An 18,390-nucleotide genomic window follows, 5' to 3' on the forward strand; every position below is an offset into this window, starting at 1 on the left:
TCTACTTGTTTATCCACAGTATTGTGGCTGTGGCGTGTTAAACACTGTACAAACACACCTGCAGCCTGGATCCTGGTCCCAGAATGCCTGCAGCCCAAGTCTACTGTACAAGTCTTTCATCTTCAGAATTCCTCTCTGCAAATGTTAACTCGTTAGCGACAAGAGCTGCGGAGAAGCTTGTACTGCTCTGCTGCCAGGGGAGCTGCAGCATGGAAATTAAGTTGTTCTCCCAAGACTATGGAAAGAATCAGTCACAAATTCAGGGCTAAAATCTAAGAAAGTCTGCCAAAATCAGACACATGCCTCAATGCTCACTGAGAAGTGAGTATAAAATATTTAGCTGGTCTAAGCTTGCAAAACTCCCCTCTACAAGATCAGTTAATTTTTTAAAGGCAGTATCCTTCTCTTTAGTTTGCTTTTTCCTATGGGAAAGCAAACTGAGCTGTTAACCATAGCCACTGTAAAGTGAGTCCTACCAGCTACAATTGTGCATGTACTTGAGTGCACAGGGAGGACTGTTCTGGTGTAAGCAGAATTAAAAAAGCACTGGTGCTAATGAGCCAATGGGCTCTCTTTTAGAAAGCTCTTCAGTATACCATGTTAATTAGGCTCATGCAGGGAGGTCACTCAAACCCTTGACTTTCACTTTTAGTTCCAGCTTATTGTCAGCTTACAAATTATGCCCTCACTATTATTTAAAGCAACAAACACCAGGCTGCTGCAGGTTATTCTGAGGTGTTACCAGCCTCAATGGTAGAATCTGAAAATACATTTATTTGTCCTGCAGTCTGTGCTTTTATAGGGAACCTAAGAAGGTTGGACAGCATGCTGTATATGTGTCCCTCAGTTTTCCTTGATGTCAGACACCTACTTCCCTTAGCTTCAAGCATACTGAGTTTGTAACAATTAGATGACTTCTTATATGCCTCTTTATAATGCCTCTGGCATCATGAGAGGGAAACAATTAAGGCAAAGTGGAGAAGTGTCAAGGGCAGAGCCATATCCAAGCAGCAGGGAGGCCATCCTGTGCATGTGCACGTTTCCCTCCTTATACAGCATCCACTGCACTGGCATAAGGGTATAAGGGTATAAACACATCTCTCATCTTCTGTTTCCATTTTATTTGTTCCTGTGGAGGGATTACACATGAATGTTTTTTCCTAAATAATTGTTCTCCTGAATACAGCGACAGAAAAGGCTGGACATTTGAAGGAAAAAGGTGACATTCACTGGAATGTCCAAGTGCTTGTCTGATGGGGACCAGCTCTCTGACACAGAAAGGGCTTTCAAGCAGCTGGGGAGATTCCCCTCCGCTGGCTTTCTTCTACAATCTGACAGACAATCTGAGCTCTGCTGATCAGGTGTGCTGGGCTGCTCCACACAGTCACAAGAACTAGTAAAGCACTGGCTCTGCTCTCTGAGATTTTTAAAAGATTGAACTCAAATGCTTTGGGAGATCTGGAGGCTGACCCATTATTTTATTGGGGTGGGGTTATTCTCTGGATGATAGTGAGTATTTTTGATGTTCATGGTAGGAGATTGGCTTTCAGGAGGTATTTCAGGGTGTCAGCTTGGCATCATGTGATGGTGCAGACATGTGAGTGAAAGGAGAAGGGAGAGTAAGGAGTGAGAGATGGCTTGGCTTTTACAGTTATATTTGGTTTTTAAAGCTACTGAGAGACTGTAGTGGAATGAGGACGGAATGTGCCAAGTAAAATATTTAACTGAAAGGGCAGCTGAATTTAAGAGTGACGTGCAAGATCTCAACACCAGAAAGCCTTTATAATTTTTCATTATATTTGTACATAAGCCCATCCTCATCTACAATCTAGCCACAAAAATTAGGATCTCAAAGTAACAGACAGCCTTTTTTCCCCCTTTTCTTTCTTTTCCTTCTCTTTTTAACAAAACCACTTAGTGTTTGGTGGAACAGGTTCCCACCTGTGTGTAGAACCATTTTATTGCCTATTTGAATGTTTAAAGAGACAACACCACTTTATTTAAATGAATAACATGTTATTTTACACCTGTTCTTGCACCATGTGGGTTAATACAACAAAGTTTATAATTTCCTGACTTTCATAAGCTATTGCAGACCAAAAACTGGGGAGAACCTTCAGAGAAGATGCAGTCAGTACCACAACACTTTTTTTTTTTAAAGGGTGCATATCAGACAACAAACACACATATAATCATATATTTCAAAACAGCTTTACTATTTAGTGTCAAGAGATTTTTTTCATAGGTATTCAGGCACCCAGGCAGACATTTGTACACAACAGCTTTCCTGCAAAAAAAAAGCCTTTTCCATGAGTAACCTACATCAGTTCTTTGACCTTTATCTTGCCACATCACGAAGGATTCCCAGTAAACACCCTTGCAGAGGTGGATTACCCTGCTCTGCCAGCCCCAGACACATCCCCCATCCCACCACGGAGATGACAAAGTCACAACCCTGAAGGTGGATTCCCATTAGGGGGGAAATCAGCCAAGGACACCTTGGGCTTTCCCCTTTTGTGTTTTTTTAATCTTAGGCTTCTCTGGTTCACGAGCACTGAGTTGCTCTGATAATCTTAATGGTTGCTAGAAAAATTTGTTTTTTTTTATTTTTAGCAATCACTTTGTCCTTCTGCAATAGAAGTCAGCAGAGAGAGATTAGGCTCAGCTTCCCCATGTGCTAATTTGTGCTTTCATTTGAAACAGAAAGCAGGTTTTAGGTTCCAAAATGTAGTAAGACAGATACTGAATAAACTCATGGAGTGTAACAGATTTTAATAGCACATAAAAAAGAAGGAAACCAGCAAAACCCAAAGTTTTTTTATATAGCCACGACCACTGCATTTTTGTGGCATGTTTGCTTTCCACACAAATAAATACAGGGTGGGTTTTGAACAGGGGAGGTTCAAAACCTCTACAAGGGAGGTTAATATGATGATCACTTCTCAGTCCCTGGGTAAATACTCTATGGGAAAAAGGCTTAGCCCTCACTGGCCTGATGTGGCTGCTGAACACCAGTGTTTCACACCACAGTCAAACATGTCAAACTGGTGCTGCCAGCATCAGGTCCCTCTCCACCCCTCCCCAGGCCGGTGTGCAGCCCGAGCCAGGAGCATTTGTGTGGCTGTGCCCTGTGCACTGGCACCGCAGCGCCTGTGCTGGCAGAGGGGAGGGGAAGGTGGGAGCAGTCCTACTGACAGTCCTTCCTATTGAGCAAAATTATGGAAAAAAAAGGGAAAATATTTCTTTTGAAGCCTGATAAATCTAGTTTCAAAGCACAGCTTCCACTCTGGAGAAGCTGATGAGATTTCAGAGTGGGGTAAATGAGAACCTTTCGGTGACACCAAGGAGCTCACTAAACCACCCAGAGAGATCAGAGGGTAGAAAAGCAAACTGTACTCTTTGGATTCATCCAGCAAATTTTAGTGCTGCAGGTATCAAGAGGCTGAGGTACTATAGGAATTGTGAAGGGAGGTGTGATGAGGTAGTGTGAGCTCCATGGGCCACAGTAAAGCACCAAGTGGCCACCTCCTATGGCTAACAGGCATATCCATCCAGCACAAGTCAGCCATGTACCAGCCAATTTTGATAATTAAAATATTACTAGCAAACAACATTCTACCTGATTCCCTCTGGGGCTTTTTTGCAAAGGAGCATCACAGGTTTTTGTGATAGATGTTCACAAGAGAGAGTATAAAACCCTCCAAATTTGTATTTACAGGAGGCTTCCAGTATTTGGGTATGAAAATGAAAGCAATTAGTAAACGTAACCCTCATTTATTCTCTTCCAGTAATTGCTCTGATATTTTACAGGTAGCAGTAGAATGTAAGAATATTAAGCAAAACAGCTTTTCCTCCAGCCAACGGGTATCATGTCTGCTTAGCTTTTCTTTTTTTAATTCTTAATGCCTTATTGAATATAAGCAATATATTCAATATATATTGAATATATATATATATATTCCAAAGCATCATTTGGAATCTGTTTTTTTAAAAAAAGGTTATTAGACAAGGGAACTGACACAGCTTCTTTCAGGAAGACAAATTTATTATCCTGCCTCCCAGTAACATGAAAAAAAATTTAGACTGGAGGAGGTTGAATGAACTGCAGGGGAGTTCACTGAATCCATTAACTCAGATGTCTCTTACATTGTATTTTATTACACATACATGACTTCCATGTCTCAGAACACTGATTTATTGTCAGGATTTAGAAAAAGCAGCTTTTGATGGCATCGGCAGAGTCTGCACTGCCACACACGGCAAAGGCATCACTACCAAAGAAACCTGTGGTAAGCAGACAAAGATTTACACCAGTCCTATGCTGACAGAATACCTGGGACGGGATTTTATGCGGTAAAATTTGCCGTGACCGTGACAGAGTCACCGGTGCGTGCTGCCGTGTGTCAGCAGTGAGGTCACACCTCCTGGCCCATCGCCCTGCCTGGGCACAGCACAGTTTGTCCCCTGGACCAGCAAGGATTTGCCCTGTGCTGTCACATGCTCTCGCCTTACCTAACCTCACCCCAGCGCCCCAGCTCCTCCTCCAGCACTGTTTGCATCCCGTCTGCTCCTTTCCACCGCCGACCTTTGCTACAGGCAGACAGGATTCAAGCTGCAAACCTCCCCCTCAGCTGCAAACCTCCCTTCAGCTGAGATTTCTTCTCAGCGGCAGATGTACCAGAAACCAGTGGCAGGCACCCAGCTTCCCAGCCGCTGTGGCTTGCTCTGTTTTGGGGCTGGTTTCAGCTCTGTGCTCAGTCTAAGAGGTGGTTGCACAGTGGGGGAAACATTCTGGATTCGCCTGTTCCACCAAACATGTTACCGACAACACAGCCAAGCCCTAGAGCTACATCTATACCGAGCCACTTGCACGGTGCAGATACACAAGTGTAACACAAAGCGGCTCTTGGTATGAACTTTGCAACCCTGTGGTAAAACCACTGACTGTAACCAGACACACTTGAAGAGTAAAAGGGCACTTTCACCTCTGTGGCTGCACCTGGGCTGGGCCCCACCACCGGAGTGGGGCTCCTGGGCATCACCCCCTGGCTGCCAGACCTGCCCCAGGTCAGCCCATGGGGTAGAGCTGCCCTAATTAAACTTGAAAGTGCTCAAGGGCTGCGTTAATGGGCAGCTCTCGGTAATCAATAGGAAGGTGATTTTTTTTACAGGACTAGGCCTCTGCTATAAAACACCTTTCTCTCAAAGAAAGACCTCGGGGCGCTGTTGACATAACCTAACTCTATAGATATTTGACAAGATAAACCAGGCAAAGTGTCTGTGATTTCAAAGACCATAATAGCTCAAATGTTTAGGAATTAGAAGAATGGCCTGAATGGCTTTAATTATTAAATCCATCAGTTAAATTGCTCTTTCTCTTCCTTGAGAAAGAAAATGTTTCTACAGTCACCTAGGATCTGCCACTCTCAGTCCACTCACAAAGCCTAGGCTGGAGGTAGCTCTCATTCAGGACACATCTAAACTTACTGTCTTTAGGGGAAGGTCCCAGTTTTCAAGAGAACAGTTCCAAATCCTTGAGTTTTACCTCAGAAACTGCACAAAAAGGTCCCAAGAGAGGAAGATTCCTTTCCCTTGGCTAAAGGAGGGGTTGGAGACACAAAGCAAGCTCTCCTGTGCAATATCTGCACTCTTAGCTCTGCCTTCTCTCTCATACTCCTTCTCTCCTGCAGTGTACGTGTGGGTAAACCTGGAGACTGCCCAGGGCAGGCATCTGTGGGCAAGCCCACCTTGTTTTCTGGGTGAAGGAGAAGACTTCTGCTAAAAGGCTGTGTGCTGTGTTGCCTTTGGGTCCAGGGAAGAGATCCCAGCATGTTTCATTTGTTTGTAGAAATGTAACCCATGGAACTACAGTCTGTCCTCAATCTCTGGGCACCTGGGACATTAACTGTTTGCAAGGAGGCATCTGTAATGAAATAGGAAATTGCAGTTTGTCACTGAGTTATCCAGGTGACAAATGACTCTAATGATGCAGAGATACACCTTTTTTGGAAAAAAGCAAAAACCAACCAGCTAAAATCTCAGAAACTTTAAAAGGTCAGTGACTTTATCCTTCTCAAAAACATGCAAGGTGAACTCCTAAAGGAAGCACACTTAATCGGTGACAGGTTAGATTTTAAAGGCAAGCGTATTACCATACACCCAGAGACAGAGCTGCTACAGTCTCCCTGCAGCTAAAATGGTTGAAATTTGACCTTTCTAGGGCTGTGTGCTGTCTTCAGAGCACCACTGGAGGTGAGCAGAGACCTGTGTTTGAGGACGTTGCCCTTACAGCTATCTTGAGGGACATTATTCTAAAAGAAAAAGGAAGAACGTGTTTGATTCACCACTGCAAGACTTAGTGCAGAAACTCTGAATATGAAAATAGAAAGCATTGATGCCTAGTATACAGATTATTGTGGCAACAACCAGGCTGTCACCTGTTCTTCACCTGTCCAAATACTTTGACTTCTACATCACCCTTCAGGTCTGATTTTTTTTATCTGCTGAAGGAATTATTTGCTCTGTTTATATTTAGGGATGTATGTGAAGAGATGGTTGAAATTTTCTTGCTGAGTAAGTTTGCCTGAATGCAGGTAATCCATTTTTGTGCCAGATCATCATGTGTGACATGAACAATGCTATATTAGGGACTTAATTTGACTTCCCAGATGCTTCATAGTATGAAATTGATAGTATGTACAAGACAGTGCATCTAAGAAAATACAAGCAATCCATCAGGTGGTATGGGTTCCCTTATTTTGGTCTTTGGCCTTTGTAAATGAAGAAAATATTTTTCTGAAGATGTGCCACAAGACCAATGAGATAAGGTTCTGCTAAGGTTTTACACTGTTTTTCTTTGGAAACTCCCAGTTCCTTTGGGAATAATTCTTGTTTAAAATGAAACCTAAAAGAGGAATAAAATTGCCTTGCATGTAATTTCCTAAATATATTGATGATGCCAATAAAGGAAAAGTAATTTCCTTCTGCAGTCACTGTTTTCAAAGAGAAATAAATGTAATGTTGTACAGTCTATTTTCAAAGAGGAAAAAATGTAATAATTTGAATTAATTCATTTACTCCTGAAAAAACCATTTTATATAAATGAAAAACTTACATTTTGTCTGTTACCCCTTGCCTTAGAAGACTAAACATCATGTTCAAAGAGCAGTTGTGTAGTACAGCATGAGGGTTGCTGTGCATGCCGTGTACACCTCTGTGGCCAGAAGGACACTTTGCCACCTGGAGGAACAGGAGCCTCCACAGTGACTGCCCATTTCTAACAGACATACTCAGTTGTACAGCACAGTCAGCATCACAAAAGAAATAAGGCATAGGATGGTCTCTTGAAATCTAGTGACTGGGACGGCAGATTTCTCTGAAACAAGGACTTCCCATTACCACCTCCTCTACGAATGCTTTACACTGTGTTGCAGAGCATCTGCCACTGCCCGGCAGGTGGAAATAGGTGCTCCACTGACCAGACTCCCTCTGACACAGCCTGTGACCCTGGTAATACCACAGGATATATAACCATGACCACATTACCACCGCAGAGTACAATTACTGACCTACAAGTTGCTCCTCTGGCTGGTTCAGAAGGTTTGTGCCCCTCTAAGCCGTCGCGTGCCTGGTGCCACCGTCGCCGTCGCGTCCCCAGCACCCAACCACCCACTGCTTCCAGACCTCAGCTGGGGACTTCGTAGGTCAGGGAGAAACAGCAGGACAGACCTCGTGCTTTCAGATGCTCTTTAACTGAAACTATCAAGGGAACCTAAATCATTACAACCCTTAAAGACAACCAGAGCTGGTTAAAGGGCACTTTACAAAAGGTTCCTCCCTGGGTACACTGGGATTGCATTTCGCCAAGAGCAACCAGCCTCTCTCCTACCTCCTCTGGCCAAAGGTCAGCATGCTGAAGAGAACAAAGTCCAGCAGCAGCTCATGGTTAAACTGCTAAAGACACTCCAGCCTGCTGCAGGTGCTCCAGAAGTGAAGCTGCTGTGACATGCAAAGCTCACAGGTATCAACTACTGTAAAATTTGGAAGGCGAGTGCATTTCAGCACAGAAGACAAACACCATTTGCTGCTGTAACTGAGCAAACAGGCAATAAATAGACTCGTTGTCTTTGCCGAGGAGTTAATTTCCCTGTTTGCACATCCTAGCACTTGCACGCTCTTCCTGGTTTTGCTGAACATGTCCTAAAAATGGCCCCGTGCCCCACCCCAGGTGTATGAACTCGTGCCATGTGTGCCAGCACCCATTCTCCCTGTGCCCAACTCCTGGAGCTGCTGGCCAGCTGCAGCCAAGTGGCACGGGGAGGGACAGAGGTCTGGGAGCTCATGCAGCTTTGGGAAAGGCAGGGGTAACTCAGAGAGATGGAATTGGTATTGGGCTGAGGGAGAGGCAGCCCCAGCAGAGCCTTTCCCCAACCCTACATGGGGAAGCATGGCCAGCAGGGATGTACAACCTGGTGCACCCACAATCTCAGCAGCCACTCAGGGGGTGCAGAGACCAGAGAGGGAGGAATGCAAAGGGTGGGAGGAGCTTAAGTTGCTCTGGATTCCTATGGTGATGCTGTAGAAAACCAGACTTAATAAGTTCTGCTATTCATAGATCAGCCAGTTACAGGGATGTTAAATCCTCCAGTCCTTGTCTGTCAAATTCACGCTGGGATAAGTAGGAACTAAGCGTGCTCAAGAGCCTTTGAAGACTCCATAAGTGCCTAGATATTGGCCTGGGGAGGTCTGACTTTAAATACCTCTGTCTTAAAATGGCAACATATACATATGTATATGTCTTTCAGACACAACCTTTAATCATTATATTACCCAACTCCTAGAAACCTTATCAACAAAAGTCTGCAAAAATCACACCGTTACATCTGTAATTCAGAGTAAAAATCAAATTTTTGAGACTGTGCTACACTTCAATTTCACTAAACATATAACATCTTTTAATTAACCTGGTTGGCAAAATGGCCCGTCTGTCTTCAAAACCACTAAGTTTGGTCTTCCATTAGTATTACAGACAAAAGTGTAATGTTAAATGTCAAAGAAGTTATGAAAACATCTAAAAGTATGGTCTACAGCAGATAGAGAAAAAAAATCATTTTTTTTTCACTTGCGGGATGGGAATATGTGTGTAGAAAATTCTGGCAGCTGGTTTTGCTGTTTTCAGTTCATTAGCAGAAGTGTTGTCTCCAGAGAGAGCTATTTTCCTTCCTTCCCTCCCTCTCTAGAAATAGGACAATGCACAGATGGAATATAATGGATTGAAGGAGAAATTGTTTTTCTCTTATCTTTTTTAATCTTTCAGTTGCTTTTTACAACAGTGCGTAATTTTAAGGTAATAGTAACAAAGGAGCTATGTTCAGAAAGAGCTGACCTAATAAAACAAGCAAGAAACATCTAGGATGGGTAGAAAACTAAAAAGACAACAATGCCCCTTGATAAGGATATATAAGGGAAAAATCCCATCAGTTGTCAGCCTGGTGGCTTGGAAACCCCTGACAGGTAGCATACTGCAGACTATTGTGCATTTATTTCAGCAACGGGGAAACCCACTTTATTTATTATCCCATTAAAGGGCTTTGTTTCTGATGTCCTTACCCTCAAAAGCAGCCAAAGCACCGAAAGAATGTGTTGTTTAATATCACCAAAACAATGTGTTGTTTGATACCAAACAATGCTCTTCTTTCTCATCAGGACAGGGAAATCAAATCTTGTTCAACTGCACAGTCAGAGGGAATGTCACTATACATTTAAGGGCTTATCAAAGAAAATAAAGAACAGCATGAAATCAGGGAAGAGTTGTAACAGCAGCAAAGGGAACCCATCCCTACCTGTCAGGAGTTTCTCTAAGTGCCTGTCAAGCTGGGAGCACAGTGTTTTACAAACCCCAGTGTCAGTTCTTAACTTAGAAGAAGAACTGACATCTAGAAGGATGATTTGGTGAAAATGAGTATGTTTCAGGTGACAGAGAGGCATGCAAGAGGCCCAGCTGATGTAGTCAGAGCACAGGTTGCTGCTGGTGGGCTCAAATCTCAGGTTAAGTTCTCTGCCCTCCTGGCTGCTTTGAAGCAGATCTTTCCCTTGGTCTGGCCCAGAAATCACATCCTGGATATAAAAGCTTAACTGAAATTGTGACATCTTTAGAACACTTCAGGTTCTAATCATGTATGGTCTCCACCCAAACTATGTTTTGTTGAAAAAAATCTCAAAAAGCCATAAAATAAGCACGTAAACCCCTACTTAGTGCTTGTCTTCTGTAGAGAAGTGGCAGATACTCCCTTCTAAAGGAGGATAACATTTATTCCTAGAAGGGGAAGGCAAAGGAGATTCCTGGTGGAGAAATGGGCTGGACCACTGCCTGTGCTGTATCTCTATTCAGCCTATGATAGAGCAGAGGAAGGTAGATGTGTCATTTCCATTACCCCAGCTGGTGAAACCCTCAGCTGCTTTGATCCCTGGAGCAGCTCAGGGCAGTCCAGAGCACTCCGCACATCTGCACCATGTGATAGCTCAGTTCTCCAGGTCATCCTCTGTCCTGGTCTGCTGAGCATCCACACTGCATCAGTGCTTGCTTTTTGGTCCTCTTTTGGACAGAACCAACCAGCTCCTCCTGAGTGGGCCCTAGATGTAGCCCTAGATGTGGCTCCAGGGACTGACAAAATGGACTAGCCTGAGCCAGCAGCAGTTGTCTGCACCTACAGGTGTCCCTGTGTGACTCTGTGACGACTCTGTTTTCCCCTAAGCAACACAGCCCAGTTAGTAAATGTAAGTGAAAGCTGCTGGTTACAAAAGTTATTCTAAACAAAAATAATGTCCAGTAGCCCAAATAAATTTGTAAATCTGAGGTGCAAGCTGCAAGTATTTGGTGTCCTACCTTCAAAAGGCTTTGTGTGCGTCTACTGAAACTTGCCAGGAAAAACCTACCCTGGGCTCAGGTGAGGCAAAACTTATTTTCCTCCCAGTTGCTTGGAAATGGAGCAGTTCTCTGAAATGTAGGCCTACAGCTAAGAAGGTTATTTCATTTATAAATATGAAGAAATTCTCATCTGGCGTTGGAGTTTTTGGAGGGAGGTGCAAACACTGATGTACACAACCCCATGCCTGCCCCCCTCGTGCAGGCAAAAACCTTTTAAACAAATGAAAATGGAACCTTCCCCTGGGAAGAGACAGGGAAGCAGAGAAGCCAGAAAGACCTCATGGCACAGTCCGTCGCTGAGAGCATCAAATCACCTCACAACCAGGAATGAAATCCTGTGCTACTGCACCCAGCTGGCACAGAGAGCATCCCACTGGTAGCAGGGGAAGGGGAAAGTGGCATTTCACAATCAGGTTTCAACAAGGAGGGGGTCATGCTTTGGAGAGGAGAGGCTGTGAGAAAGTAACAGGCTATTTTTTTACAAGTCAAACCAAATGCTTGGAGAAAACCTTCTAGAAAGCGGCCACCAGCACAGCTGTGTTGATGGCTCTATTCAACCAGGCAGGAACTGCTCAAGGGTTTTGAGTGCAAGTAATGCTTTAACACTGTGACCCAGGCAAGAAACTGGAACACCTGGAGAAACGATTTTGGCAAGGGTATGTTTAATGAGTCAGAGTGCCCTGTTATCTGATGGCAAGTTTTTACAGGGTGGGAGTTATTTTAACTGCAGTATAATAATCTGAGAAGCTGCAAAGGGTTGAATGCTTCCTCCTTCAGTACCAGCCCAGTCAACACCAGCCATGTTTCTGCCTTACGTCCCCCTCGGCAAGGCAAAACCACTGGACCTGTCTGGTGAGGGACTGGGGTGTGGAGCCACCATGCACATGGCCTCCAGGCAGCTGGGAAGGTGAGCTGACCTGCAGCTCTCTTGCCCTTTGCTGTGCATTTTCCTCATTTTTAGGCCTACGAAGGGGGTCACACATTCCCGGTATTTGTGTCTGTTCTCCTCCATGTGAGCAGCCAGAGCAATAAATGAGAAATAAAGCATACCTGTGAATCAGTAATAAATCCTGTTTGAAAGCTGACTTCAACAGATGATCCAGACAGATACGTTTGTTCTGTCTGGTGGTTTTCTTAAAAAACAAAACAAAACAACACCCCCCTGCCCACCAAAACAAGCCCAACATCTCCCAGCCTCTTTACTCCACATTAATTTTCTAAAAAATTCCCAGAATATTTGACCCTTTCCATCTGTTGCTGACAGAGGTGGCAGGAGGCTTATAGTGTGTATAAACTAGCTATTTTTATATATATTTTTATAAGCAAACAAGAAAATCTATTGTACATAAAAATACTACCAATGAAATATGCTCGTTTGAGGTCTCAAGAAGCTGGCCTTGCTGCTAAAAAAATTTAACCTTTATAAAGTTGCTAATTAAAAAAGTAGTGTTTTTTTGTTTATTATTAATTAGATGAAAATTAGATTTGGAATGGCCAAACACCAGCTGCTGAGCTACGTGCAGTGGCTCCTTTATCAAGAGCTACTATCATCTCTGATACCAAATCCCCCCTGCAGATTCTGGAGTACTGAGCATTAACAATCTTTCAGAGTCAAGGTGGTCACCTGGATTAAAGAAGGGAAGCAGAGGGAAGTTGCACTCATTGACTTTTTTGCAAATCTCTTTGTCAGATCCTTGCAGATGCCCCCTCTCCACTTACACAAACTCACAAATCTTGCATGCTAACTGTCTGAAAGACTCAAACCAGAAATATTTTCTAGTTTTCCCCTCCCTTAAAAAAGATGTGCCCACTGTCTTAACACAGAAACTGGTCTATAAGCTAGAATAACCCTTTTTAAAATTACTTGGACTTCACTCACAAAAACGTAACTTTAACTAGAAGTAATTTACATAATTACAACTCTGGAAAACTCGAGTTTAAACAAAACAGCAAACTCCCTAGAACTGGATTGAACAAGCAGTGAAACAAAAGAGAAGACACAGATCCTATCTTCCATAGCCTGGCATGTTAGCACAACTCTGTTCCCAAAACATTGTCAAAATTTGACTTCCTAGCATACTGTCCAGATTTGACCTCCTCAAAATTTTCTTTGTTTCCTTTTTTTTTTTTTTTTTCCTTTTTTCTAATATACAACTCCAGTATACACAAGAATAAAAGTATGAGGTTTCAGTTCAGCACCACAGCAAGCTTTAAGTGCCAGTTAATAACTTGTCAAGCAGAGCAACCATGGACCCTGGATGCAAAGTCTACTGAGGCTTCTGTAGAGTGCCACATACCCATGGCTCATGGAGATCTGAACCATGAAGTGATGGTATGAGTTCCTAACACAGAGCCCCTTCCCTTCACAAGGTGGGCATTTAAGAAGACTGATCACCTCTGTAAGGGGAGAAAGGGAAAAACTCACAAAAGTATGAGTTTACCAGTTTTCCTACTGTCCACCAGAAATTCTAAGATTTGACTAATAATTATTATTATGCATGTTTTTAAGGCAATTCTTTCTTGACTTCTTTTTAACCTAGCTTTGCAGTTTTCCATTAAAAAAATCTACAATTAGGTTCCCAATGCAGCAAAAAAATTAAACAAATGAAAACAGTTTAAATCTAACCTACATTAATACAATTACAATATGTTTCAAATGACACATATGCTGGCTGAGGTGGACCCTGCTTTCCTCTACCAAAATGTAGCCAGAGGTCTCAGCAACTACCCTTTCACTGAAGTTAGTACACAGAAGAGCTTTCACTGTGTTTTCATTCTGCCCTGAAGACACTCCCAAGTAATTCAACAATTTCTTTATCAAAACTTCCTTGTTTAAATGCAAATGAAGAGTAGAGCTGAGCCTACTGTGTTGAATGAGCATAAAATGAAATGCTGGATTTCATTTCCATGTCTTTCCTCTTCCATAGGGGAGATGTGTCATCATGAAATTTAGAAGAAAGCTTTCTATGTGTCCTACTTTTGTTTACAAATGGCTACACACGTCTCTGCCATTTTAAAAAAACTAACTAAAAAGAAACACATCCTTCATCCAAAACTGTTCTTTATGTCTCTGCAGAAAGTAGTTGCTTTGAAAAACATTCATTTGCCGACACGTACAGTACTCCAGTTAGTGAGAGTCATAGTATTTGTATTCAACATCAGCACTAACTCACCAGTCATTTACATCAAAATATTCTGCAGGAGAAAATAGACTACTGTCTAGAATGAAAAAATTTAATATATAGATCAGCACCCTATTAAACAGGTGTGCATGACTCTAGTTTTAACGTAGGCTATCTGTAATTACAATGCAAGTACAGAATAACGATGTTGGTTTTCAGCCTGGCTGATTAGACAGAAATTCTTCTATTTAGCATAAGTGGAGAAGTTACACAGGACAAACTGGGCCAGGAGGGTCTTAGTTTACTTTAGTCCAGAGTGAAGTCACACTAGATCTTTGTGGAAGAGGAGTGTAGCCTGCTGAGCCTGTCAAAATATGTTTCTATTGAATTTATTGATCATTCTCCTTAACTTGATTGTGAAAAAGTAGGAGGGACCATATTGCCTGTAAGCTTCTGGAAATCCTTGTCCCTTGGTTTTTGGTACCTCTCGTATTTTGATGTGCTGAGGATAGGACAGGACATTGCAGCACAAGATCTTTCAGAAGTAGAAAGGTGATGAAAAGGAAGAACTAAAGATGGTAGGGTTGATTAGTCCCTTTTCATTGCCCCTCAGCACTGTCGTCTCCGATTTCCGCCTAGATGACCCCACTCAGTTGCCTCTGAGACAGGCAACTCCACTGATGTCCAGAATGCTGGACGATGGTCCAGCTTCTTGCTGCTCCCTTAGTCCCTTCACCACATTTTTTCCCATGATGTTGCTTCTGTCCTGCCAGCCCTCCCCTTGATGAAGGGCAGCAGGCCTCCCCCATGCCTGTCCCCATTTCAGCCCTCTCTACAGAGAGCTCTGGGATCAGTGGTGCTTCTCATTTGGGTAGATGTGCTTGGCCATCTCACACTCCTACCTGTGGTACTGTTTTTGCAGCCACTCTGATTATGTCTGTGCTTACAGCATTGTTTCAAACAATGTTCCCCTTGATAAGAGATTCCCACCTGACTGCTGATGCAGAGTTGGGCCTTGTGGCTCAAGACTCATTGACAAAAAGTTTTAAGTAAAAATGAAGGAGTAGTACTAGCTCTAGTAACTTCCACTGTACCTAATCCCTGCCAGCCATGCTAATGGTACCCACCACCAAGGCAAGCAAACTTTCCAGGCATTAATACCGGGTGCTCTTCCTTCATTTTCATGCAGATGTGCTGCTTGATTACAGAGGTCCATAGGCACATCCAACACTTTTTAACCCTGCAGCATGAATTTTACCCTGAAACTCCAGTCAGAGCCATCCTTGCCATTATGTCTATTTAATGGCCCAGGCAGGCATAGCCCTATCAGATAAGGCATTTACTCATAAGCACAGCCTAATGAAGACCCTTCACTATGCAGTACATAATGGCAGTGCAGTTCTCAAGGATAACATTAGCAGGAACCATCATGATGCAAGGTAGAGAAGGGTCTGCAGAATGAAGATTTTAGCTACCAGCCCCACCAACTGACACCAATGGAATGAGTAATTCCATTAAACTCAGTCTGTAGCTGATTATCCATGAATTTTCTACTGTCAAGTTCTTAGTTTCATCTTTCCTTATAAAGCTGTCTGCCTGCACCAGCTAACTACAGGTATGGTTTGAGCACCTCTGGAAGCTGTTCAAGTGGAAGATCATGAAGAAATGGCTTTCCTGAGTATTGCTTGGAGAAGCATTAATAAAAGTGCCATAAACCAAGTTAGAAAAAGCTGTTCCTATGCACTGCAGAATGTTTACGTAGCAACTTTCCCTTTAAAGCATCCCCAGTTTTTGAGGTGAAAGCATTCAGTTCAGTAAAGCTTAGCATAATCCCAGCTGCTGGGGCTGCAGTTTCGGCTGCAATTACAAAAACTGCCCAGAGGAAAACAGATCCAAGCAAGATGTGCATTTTTTCTGGAGATCATTATAAAAATACTTCACTGTGATAGTGCCATAGCATTTGTGTGTTAATATCTTTGCAGGATGTAGAGAGGAATGAGAATAATTACTTCCCTGCAGCTCTTCGAAAAGGATGAAAAGTCAATAGAGGCTTCACATCTGCAGAGCATGGCTTTCTTGACTCAGCAACCTAAAGGTTTTGGTTTCAACGATGTATTTTTGTTTTTAAGCCAAATACTCATTAAGTACGAAAGAGGCAATTCGATGACCTGTCAAACTTGACTCCATCCAAATAGGAAGGTTAAATGGCACTGTATCTTTTGCTCAGTGACTTTTATTTTTTACTTTCACAGACTGGGAGATTCAGGGAAGAAGTTCAGTCAATTGTCATGAGACAGGATACTGTAGTATGAAAAGTAAGCCTTTGTTTAGTCAGCCATTAAAAGAATTATTTCTGCTAAAATTCTTGGTTATCATTTCTACTTTTGCCTTCCAGCATGTAATCAACTAGTGTTTGATATTGACAGCTGTTCCTGAATACTGGAGGTAGTGGGAAACATTGTGACCCAGGATCAGAGAGGGGAGGGCATGGATGCCATTCATTTGGTTGGGTGTGTTTAATCATCAGATCTATACTGCACTCTGATCTATGCTACCCTTGACTTCTGATGAGAACAGGAGTTCTGGAAGTTGTTACTGAAAGAAACAAATTGTATAAAGAAATATTCTCATTGAAAGTACACACTGCAAAGAAGAAAAAAACTAAATCAAGATCTAAGCATTCATTTCTCATTGACATCATTGGGAACTGTATATACATGCATCTGACACAAAATAATTTTGGTAATTAAAATAATTAAAGTTACTTCATTTCACAGAAATTATATTTCACATTCAGCTGCAACTCATGGGTTAACACTTTGTGTTATTTTAGCAAAGTTGAAAGGTTGGGGTTTCAATGCATCCCTGGTACTTATGCTCAGCTGCAAACATGGATGGGTGAGCTTCCTTGTCTCTAACCACTGTCCTTTAAGGTTTGCATGTTACCTGGTCATTTCATTCACCACAACAGATAGAGGAAAACCAGCTTATTTTCACAAAAATACACTTTGCAGCTGGTTCTGAAAAAGTAAACTGTTTCCCTTAGAAAACTCTTACTCCTATAAAAGGCGAAAATCCCCCACTAAAATTATGATTCTGCCCTAAGATAACAAACTAATTAAATTATAATGTTTTAAATTTCTCCCAAAGTAGAGATTCTGGTCATGTGGATTTTGTGCAAATGAAAAGCTACAGAAAAGATGGAGAGAGAGAAAAGCAAGGAGTCACATCTTCATAGAAGTAATGAGACTCCTGCCAGACACAGGAGTTGCTCTTCTGCCTCAAGCCCACACTGCAATGGCCTCACCCGGGTGCCATGTGGCTGCTGTGTCACAGGAAAAAAAATAATGAATACGAAGTCTCCACCTGGGGTGTGTTCTTAAAGAAAGAGGTCCAGCAGAGCAAACCCCAAGTAACCTGTCTGATCCAGGTGATATTTTGTCAACATGTTTGTGATGGGGAATCAAGGAAAGGGACTACAACATCTTACCCATGATGTAGTGGTTGCTACACAACAAGCACAAACAAATGAAGGCTGCTGGAATCAGGGATGGAACACAGCAGGCTGCTGAGCATGCAACCTGGACACTCTTTGTGGCACTCTCCTGGTGACAGCCCTGGCACCTGCTGGCAGAGAGCGGGGACCAAGGCTGCTCTGGCACTGCTCAGCACATGAGGCCCTGGTGTCCACAAGCTGATATGTTCTGGGGAGATAGCAGAGTTTTGCTTCCTTTTTTTTTTTTTTTTTTTTTTTTTTCATATAATCAGCATATCTGCGTATCTGCTTATCTACTGATAGAGTATCACTCCTTTCCAAAGTATCAATGAGAGTAGTCCCATTTTAATACATCCGGTTGCTATAGGTACTTCTGGTTCAAATACAAATCTTTCTTTTCTCCCGTGAAGGGAAATTTGCAAAAGTGCCACTGTGAGATCCCTGTGAGATGCATTGTATTTTATTTTGCATAGTCTAGCAGTAATGCCTGTGTCACAGGAACTGCTTTAAGGGTGAGGACAGACTTCCTTTTTACTAGTGACTCTGTAACCAGCCCAGGCTGAGGGTTATTCTCTGACTTTTCCACCTCCTCCTCTATCCCAAAAAAGATTTTGCAGACTAGGCTGTCCTCATGATCCCTGTGCAGACCTGCTCCTTTCAGCTTATTTACACAGGTTAAGCCAACTGAAACTTAGTAAACAGCTGTGCTGAAAACGCAGAACATGAAACCTCCTTGCTTTGTTTTAGTACATAATAACATTATTATTTACTGAAAATTTAATTTGCTTGTAATTTACAGACATTTATGACCACTTATCCCAAAGCCTGTCTATCTGATAACTTTT

At 42.6% G+C, this 18,390-nt stretch overlaps 1 protein-coding gene across 5 annotated transcripts in view; it reads right to left on the reverse strand.

Moving 5' to 3' along the window:
• The window catches only part of RBM47 (RNA binding motif protein 47), a 76,934-nt gene that overhangs the window by 23,241 nt on the left and 35,303 nt on the right, over positions 1–18,390 (reverse strand). Inside the window, exon 1 of one of the 5 annotated variants that reach the window (XM_030449823.1) lies at positions 7,569–7,723. The exons of the other annotated variants lie outside the window; for them this stretch is intronic. The gene's annotated coding sequence lies outside the window, so the exon portion shown is untranslated. Of the gene's footprint in view, positions 1–7,568; positions 7,724–18,390 lie in introns of those variants that run through there. 5 annotated transcript variants of the gene reach the window in all.

The sequence above is a fragment of the Calypte anna genome, chromosome 4A, assembly GCF_003957555.1.
Source record: "Calypte anna isolate BGI_N300 chromosome 4A, bCalAnn1_v1.p, whole genome shotgun sequence".
Classification (NCBI taxonomy): domain Eukaryota; kingdom Metazoa; phylum Chordata; class Aves; order Apodiformes; family Trochilidae; genus Calypte; species Calypte anna.